The sequence below is a fragment of the Podarcis tiliguerta genome (assembly GCF_965153285.1).
Source record: "Podarcis tiliguerta genome assembly, chromosome: 5".
Classification (NCBI taxonomy): Eukaryota; Metazoa; Chordata; class Lepidosauria; order Squamata; family Lacertidae; genus Podarcis; species Podarcis tiliguerta.
Genome location: NC_139538.1, coordinates 20,797,274 through 20,805,571, shown reverse-complemented (window position 1 = coordinate 20,805,571; position 8,298 = coordinate 20,797,274). Strand labels below are relative to the sequence as shown.

At 44.1% G+C, this 8,298-nt stretch overlaps 1 long non-coding RNA gene across 1 annotated transcript; it reads left to right on the top strand.

Moving 5' to 3' along the window:
- The first annotated feature begins 605 nt into the window (after nucleotides 1–605).
- LOC310678739 lies at nucleotides 606–2,719 on the top strand. The gene is made up of 2 exons (XR_014511918.1): nucleotides 606–1,865; nucleotides 2,005–2,719. It is a non-coding gene; the product is annotated as an uncharacterized lncRNA (long non-coding RNA).
- Nucleotides 2,720–8,298: the final 5,579 nt, after the last annotated feature.

Sequence of the window (8,298 nt, the reverse complement as noted above, 5' to 3'; positions counted from 1 at the left end):
TCCCTGTCCAGTTTTTAAGTCAAAAGAGAGTATTTATTAAAATATACATCCCTCTCCACTTGTACTTCAGGTACAGCACCAGTGGGCTGCATTTTCCATGGGTGCTGCATCTGTGGATCAGGTCCACGTGTTTATTGTATACATATTTTACTATGTGCAATGTTTGTTAATTGTTCCACTGTATGGGGGGCGGGAACACCAAAGTTTATATGGATTTTCTAGCTAGAACTGTAAATAAACTACAGTGGTGCCTCGCAAGACGAAAAGAATCCGTTCCGCGAGTCTCTTCGTCTAGCGGTTTTTTCGTCTTGCGAAGCAACCCCATTAGCGGATTAGCGCTATTAGCGGTTTAGCGGCTATTCGCGGCTATTAAAGGCTTAAGGGATTAGCGGATTAGCTGCTAAAAGGCTATTAGCAGCTTAGTGCCTTAGAAAAAGGGGGTGGGGAGCGAAAAAAAATCGCAGGAACTCGCAAGACATTTTCGTCTTGCGAAGCAAGACCATAGCAAATTCGTTTTGCGAAGCACCTCCAAAACGGAAAACCCTTTCGTCTAGCGGGTTTTCCGTCTTGCGAGGCATTCGTCTTGCGGGGCACCACTGTATCTGATTTTCTAGGGTGGGGGAGTACAGTACAGTCTAACTTGGAGACAGATGTTGTTTCGGTCGTTGCTATTTTTCTAGAAAAAGAGGTGCCGGAACTCACCATGAAAACCTCACTTAATCTCTTACAATGCCAATGGTGCCCAAATGAGAGGTGCTAGTACTGAGTTTCCACAAGTTCCGGCTGAAAAAAAAGCCCTGGTTTCGGTTGATCTGGGCTACCCAATTAAGGTAGTGGGTTAAATTTTTGAACCAGATCTTCTAGGGCATTTATTCACAGAACCACATGGATTGTGATCTGACCACTTGCCTCAGGCAATTCAACTAAGAACCATGTTCAGTGTATTGTAGAAATCCTTTCAGACTTAGGGTATATTGAACGATGGTACCTTCCTATTGTCTCAGTTCCATACTTCCGTTGTGTGAAGTGTCCAGATTTAGTTGCCCCATTTCAAGACACATTCCACAGAGCAGAAGGAGATGCAGAAGAGGACAAAGAGAAGAAGCTGGAGGTTTTAGGATATAGGCGTACCTTAGACCCCAAACGCCTTGGTACTCAGAATGCCACAAACTTGGAAGTGAGTGTTCCGGTTTGCTAACGTTCTTTGGAACCTGAACGTCCAATAGGGCTTCCACAGCTTCTGATTGCCTGGAGGAGCTTCCTGCAACCAATCAGAAGCCACACTTTGGTTTCCAAATGTTTTAGAAGTTGAACTGACTTTCAGAACAGATTCTGTTTGACTTCCAAGATACGACTGTACTTTCCTTATAAAGAAAAGCTAAAGGGATTGTGGAGGCTCAGTTTTGAGTGTGTGTGTGTGTGTGTGTGTGTGTGTGTGTGTATGAGAGACACAATATAGTTTTATCACATTATGAGCAACATGGTGAGAGTGGAAAGAAGGAATCTTAGAAAAACTATTGGTATCAGGTTTTTCGTATGATCCCATGCTGCAGATACCCCTCCCTTCATTCCTCACCATTGGCCATGCTGCCTGGGACTGATGGTAACTGGAGTCCCAACAACATCGTGGGAGATCCCTGAACTAGAGCATGACAAAGACAAGCCCTAATAATAGGATTTCATTACTATTCTTATCTGGAAATGAGCCTACGAGGTGCGGGAGCGGAACAATGTAGTCAGATAACAAGGGTTTGGGGTGACATCTTTTAATTTAGCTTTTAATTTCCTTATAATGCAGGATTTACACTGCAGCCCGTGGCAGCTCCTTGCAGTATCATGGTGAACCTGGGATGCTATGATAATTGGTAACTATTACATCTGATGTACCATAATGACTTGGCATATCACATTGCTAGGTCTTGTGTTAATTTTCCTGGTCCACCAAATGTTGACAAATGTCAAAGTAAACTTGTGTTCCCTGTGGATTTCATTTTTCTTTTGTAGATTTCTAAAAGCATAATAACTGTCATGAAATCTGGCAGCCGGGCACCGGGATATTTTTAAGTCTCTGGTTTCAGGCAAAATTCCTAGAACGGATCAGATTCCATTATCTGAAACTGACTCTAAAGCAAGAGACCTCATTACTAGGAAAGAAAGAAAAAAAAGACTGTTGTGCGAAGCCTATGAATTCTGGTTCATGAGTATTTCCAACCAATTCTTTTGACATTTAGTGTAACGCTGAGTTTCTGTTGAACAAGAAAAGGTAACTGTAGCTATCTGCATGGAGCGTTCACGGTGATGCAGATTGTTCATGAATAATAATTTTGAGCACAAATTCTTGCTCCAGAGATGCTATCTTCAAGCATGGTTCCAGCAAATTAAGAACCCCACATATTTTGATCCAAGAATGCATAGGGATCTTATGTTTCAGATCCCTGATCTTAGCATACTTGGGTCCACATGAATCAGCTGTGTTGATATTGCTCAGGCTGTTGGGCCTCTGCTCCGAAAACTAACACAGGTGAGCTGTATGACCTGCCTGTCAAACATTAAAGGATGCTAACCCGCCAACAGGTCATGGACCATCAACCACCCTGACTTGAACAGGTTTTTTACTGTTTACTACTAAAGATAGCTGCTGCTGTTTTTATCTATTATTGTTTTTTTGTACCCCACTGTTCAGGTACCTAACAGCAATAAAATATTGACACAATTGTTATTTGTTTGTTTGTTGCAGTTTTTTTATTTTTTATCCTGCTCTTTTGGTTGGGGGGGGAGCATCCTGAGTGGCTTACAAAGATCAGTGGTAAGACGATCCTTGCCTCCAAGCTTACAATCTGACAGTGCAGCAGGAGAGCGGCCGGGGGCGGGGAATCGCATCTGGCAACGCATGAGACCCTTTGGTTTCAAGGGACGCGGGTGGTGCTGTGGTGTAAACCACTGCGCCTCTTGGGCTTGCCGATTGGAAGGTTGGCGGTTCAAATCCCCGCAATGGAGTGAGCCTCTGTTGCTCTGTCCCAGCTCCTGCCAACCTAGCAGTTTGAAAGCATGCCAGTGCAAGTAGATAAATAGGTACTGCTGTGGCGGGAAGGTAAACAGTGTTTCTGTGCGCTCTGGATTCCGTCACGGTGTTCCGTTGCGCCAGAAGCGATTTAGTCATGCTGCCCACATGACCCGGAAAGCTGTCTGTGGACAAACACCGGCTCCCTCGGCCTGAAAGTGAGATGAACACCGCAACCCCATAGTCACCTTTGACTGGACTTAACCATCCAGGGGTCCTTTACCTTTTACCTTTACCTTTACCTTACCCTTTGGTTTCAGATAGTACATGGGTAGACGAGTCTAAAAAGCCTGGGACACAAATTTTCATGGCCCTCTAGCGGCTATGGTGGCTCATTTACCAGAAGTAATGTAGTGTTAACTACATTACTACATTTAGTGTTAACTCTGGAAGTGTAAACTCGATTTTGCAGCCGCCTAGAGCAAAATATACCATATTTTCCCATCTATAAGACTAGGGTTTTTCCCTAAAAAATAATGTCTAAAATTTGGGGGCATCTTAGACATGGGGGCCATCACCCCCCATTTTCTTAAATCGGAGTCCCCAAAAATAGGGGGCGTGTTATACATGGGGGCATCTTATAGACGGAAAAAATACGGTACAGTGGTACCTCAGGTTACAGACGCTTCAGGTTACATACGCTTCAGGTTACAGACTCCGCTAACCCAGAAATAATCCCTCGGGATAAGAACTTTACTTTAGGGAGACAACAGAAATTGTGCGGCAGCGTGGCTGCAGCAGGAGGCCCCATTATCTAAAGTGGTACCTCAGGTTAAGAACAGTTTCAGGTTAAGAACAGACCGTCAGAAGGAATGAAGTTCTTAACCTGAGGTACCACTGTACATACATTTGTGTCCCGGGCTTTTCAGGCTTGTCTACCCATGTACTGGGACGCGGGTGGTGCTGTGGGTTAAACCACAGAGCCTAGGACTTGCCGATCCGAAGGTCGGCGGTTCAAATCCCCGCGACGGGGTGAGCTCCCGTTGCTTGGTCCCTGCTCCTGCCAACCTAGCAGTTCGAAAGCACGTCAAAGTGCAAGTAGATAAATAGGTACCGCTCTGGCAGGAAGGTAAATGGCGTTTCCGTGTGCTGCTCTGGTTCGCCAGAATCGGCTTAGTCATGCTGGCCACATGACCCGGAAGCTGTACGCCGGCTCCCTCGGCCAATAAAGCGAGATGAGCGCCGCAACCCCAGAATCAGCCACGACTGGACCCTTTACCTTATCCATGTACTATCTGAAACCAAAGGGGTGCATGGGTTGCCAGGTGTGAAGTATATTGGCATTATTTTCAGCTCTCCTACCCCACTATAAAAGACATGACACAAGCGGGGGGGGGGGAGGATGGGGAGGGCGGAGGAAGAAAGCAAGCTCATGCATCAGTTCTTATAGTGACCTGCTTGGATGGAAAACAGTTGAGGCAGCCAGATGGAAAAGCTAATTTCAGTAGGCACCTGGGCTTGAAGGTGGGCACCATTTCCTGTTCCATCGCAGGTAGCAAAATGTGTTTGACTGACCTTGGGAGGAGTGCCTATTAACTCTTTGCCAATGCCTCCAGCTAGAAACATGAGGAAACAACATATAGTTTGTCCCTCTCTGGTGTTATATCAAAAGGAAAATACACATACAATCAGATGTTTTAAGATTCTTCTTTCATTTTCGGCCCCCACCCCCATAATTTCTGAAATAACATTTTTATTTTAAAAAATGCAACCAGTAGTGGAACTAAACAACAGATTTTCATCTCTTGCTTGCTCTTTTCAACAACTGTCAGTAAATCAATATTTTAAGGTCCTCCACATTCCATTAGATTTACAAAAGGCAAGATCTCCATTTAAAGTAGCGGGAAAATGTAGGTTTTCTGGGTTATCGGCAAATCTCGCCTCTGACATATTGAAAAGACCTCAGTACGCTACTGAGGCAGGCTTGTTGAAGTTTTGGCAGATGAACTTTTCAGGGATGCTTTCAAAATTGCTGTGTCTAACCTGAACCTTTCAAGTTGGTTCAGTAAAGATGTGCACCCCCAGGGATATTCCCAAACACCTTGCACTGGTGTAATCCTGCTGAACCTAATTGAACTAAATCAGTGTAAGCAGCCTGTTCAGTGAGAATTTTTGCTGCTTATTCACTTAGCAGGCTTACCAATGTAACAGGCCATGTGTTTTTTTCTCTTCTTTTGTACTCCCGGGACTTTGTTAATAAGGAGCTTATGATAACTGCAAGATCATTTATTTTCACAGGAACTCGTCAGACAGTCTCTCTGGTCCCTACGTAGACGTTTTCTAACGTTGCTTACCAATTTCTTAGTGTCTACTAAATTTGTAAGCAGTCTTGCAGCAGTCCACAGGCAAGGCATCAAACAAATTTCCTTCTGTTTAGCCCATATTCTGACATGATCCTAGTTCTAGCGTCCAGGGAATGGAAAGAGACGCTGCAAATCTCAGCAACAGTGAGTGCTGTTTGATGGCCCTCTAATCTGAATCCAGCTAGATGCTATGATGAGACATCTGGGGCACCATCAGTGGGAAAGTTAAATAGGGACAGTGCGAGAAGGATTCACTTTTCATAAATGTTCTCAGCAGCATGAAACAGCACCCCACTTTTTAAGTAATATTTTAAGGGCTGCATTAAAAGATGAAAACGTTGTACAGAATGACGACAACAAGTCATCTAAGTCTCTGGATCCTCCATATGGACAATCTGCTTTCTTGCTCAATTAACTTCACTTGTCGTTAGTGACATCACATAGCCAAATCTGAATGGCTACATAGCACCGTGATGTCATCATATATATACAGTGGTACCTCAGGTTAAGTACTTAATTTGTTCCGGAGGTCCGTTCTTAACCTGAAACTGTTCTTAACCTGAAGAACCACTTTAGCTAATGGGGCCTCCTGCTGCCGCTGCGCCGCCGCTGCACGATTTCTGTTCTCATCCTGAAGCAAAGTTCTTAACCCGAGGTAATATTTCTGGGTTAGCGGAGTCTGTAACCTGAAGCGTATGTAACCTGAAGCGTATGTAACCTGAGGTACCACTGTATATACACTGCTGATTGGCTGGGATAACACTATGAAGGAGAAAGAAACCCCAAGCTAAGTAAAAATGACACCAAAACTAAGAAAATAAAGTTGAACAGTAATCAATAGGCTTGAAGCAAACTGGTGAAATATATTTTCTGACACCACTTCAGGAATCAGGTGGTGTAACAGATAATACGTATTTAATGCAACATAGCTTAGTCAGTAAATTTACTACACTTCTATCTGTTTGTCTTCTGGGGGTGTCGGAGCCATTTACGTACAAGACAGTAGCCAAACAGTAGAAGAAACTTCTTAACAGGAAGTTCAGTTTGACAAATGTTTTGGGGGGCTGGTGTCCTTTCCTTCGTTGAGGGTCTTCAGACAGAGGCTGGACCAGAATCTGCTCTAGCTCTGTCATCAAGCTCAGAGCTAGACTAGATGGCTCTACCTCCCATCTCTATGATTCTAGATGCATCCTCCTATCAAAGGCAAACCCAATAATAACCAGCAATTGAAAATGAGTCTCATATAGCCCATATAGGATGTTCTCTTGACCACTGTGTCCATACAGTTAAAAGGACCTTAGTTGTGTTATAGGAATTCTAAGGTCTTATATATATATAAATTAAATGTTCATAAATGTACAAGGTAAACACATACATAAGTATATAAACCACATGTCTGAAATAGTATGGGAGAGCAACCCTGAAGCCATTTTGACTCTTTCAGTCTCTCAGTGACCTCAAATATTCCTCTGCAGTGAGGAAGCTTCCCCATTGTCTCTTTACTCACAAATCCTGTCTTAAGGGCATATTTGTGCATGAATAGGGTGAGCCTGGATTCAGGAACTAAGTATTTAGCATCTCAAACGGAATGGCTGCCCAGGTAAAGCAATCAGTGACCATTACCAGGTATCATGACAAGCAGGATTTCTGTTGGAGACCACCTCCTTCTGTGATGTATGTATGATGTTTTTTGGGGTGGTCTTGAGCTACAGGGTGGGCAGTTTCAAAAGTCTATAAGGGCTTGTACACCATTGTTCTGGGTTCCTCCTCCCTCCTGCGTGTGGTGAGTGAGGGCCCTGTTGCAACAGTTTAATAAAGATCAGGCTTACTAGCTGCTTTGCTTCTCAATATACTCTGGTTGGCCTCTGTTATTTTCTCCTTCCAGTAGGGAACCTACTTAAGGACTCTATACGGGCTCTTGGGTACCCCATAAGGGAAAAGGAGCAAATCTTCATGGTGTGCCTAAGATAGAAAATAAGACGCCTTACTAGATGGTTGGTCCATCTAGTTTGGTATTATCTCCTTTGCCTGGTTAGGGGTTCGTCGGGTTTCAAATAGACATTTTTCTGAGCCTCACCTGTAGATGCCAGCAACTGAACCTGGGACCTTCCTCATGCTTTGTGTTCTGCCACTTATTGACAGCCCTTACCCTATCACTGTGGACAGTCAAACTATGCCTAAGCTTCCTTGAACTACACCAGGCACAGGCAAACTCCGGCCCTCCAGATGTTTGAGACTAGAATTCCCATCATCCCTAGCTAGGGCCAGTGGTCAGGGATGATGGGAACTGTAGTCCCAAACATCTGGAGGGCCAGAGCTTGCCTATGCCTGAACTACACTGAAAAAGGGCAAGATTAGCCGATATACAGATTTCCCCAGGCAACTAATACCAGTGGAGAAATTACCGTATTTTTTGCACCATAACACTCACTTTTTTCCTCCTAGAAAGTAAGGGGAAATGTCTGTGCGTGTTATGGAGGGAATGCCTACGGTTGGCATGCCTACGGATTTTCCTCCTCTAAAAACTATGTGCGTGTTATGGTCGGGTGCGTGTTATAGAGTGAAAAATACGGTACTTCGGTTCCATCCCAGAGCTACTTCAAGCACTATTAGGACACTTGCAGCGGGCAGATTGCTGGTTTTGTGCACGGCACGTTGATTTCTCATATGTAGTTGAGCATTGTGATTTTCAAGCTCCTCTTTCCACCAGATGTCATTTCGAATATGTTTGCAGAAAAGTTCTTGCATCCAACTTTGAATTGCCTTTTCAAACAGGTTGCCCATTCTGCGGAAAGTTTACCTCTCTTCCTGCAGTTGATCTTCTCGAATGGAAGTGTTTGCATATGTTCTGTTTGTGTGTTCCCTTCCCCACCTAGAAAGCAAATAAAGTTCTGAAAACGCCTCTCGTAGTTTCGCTATCTTTGTCCATATGTT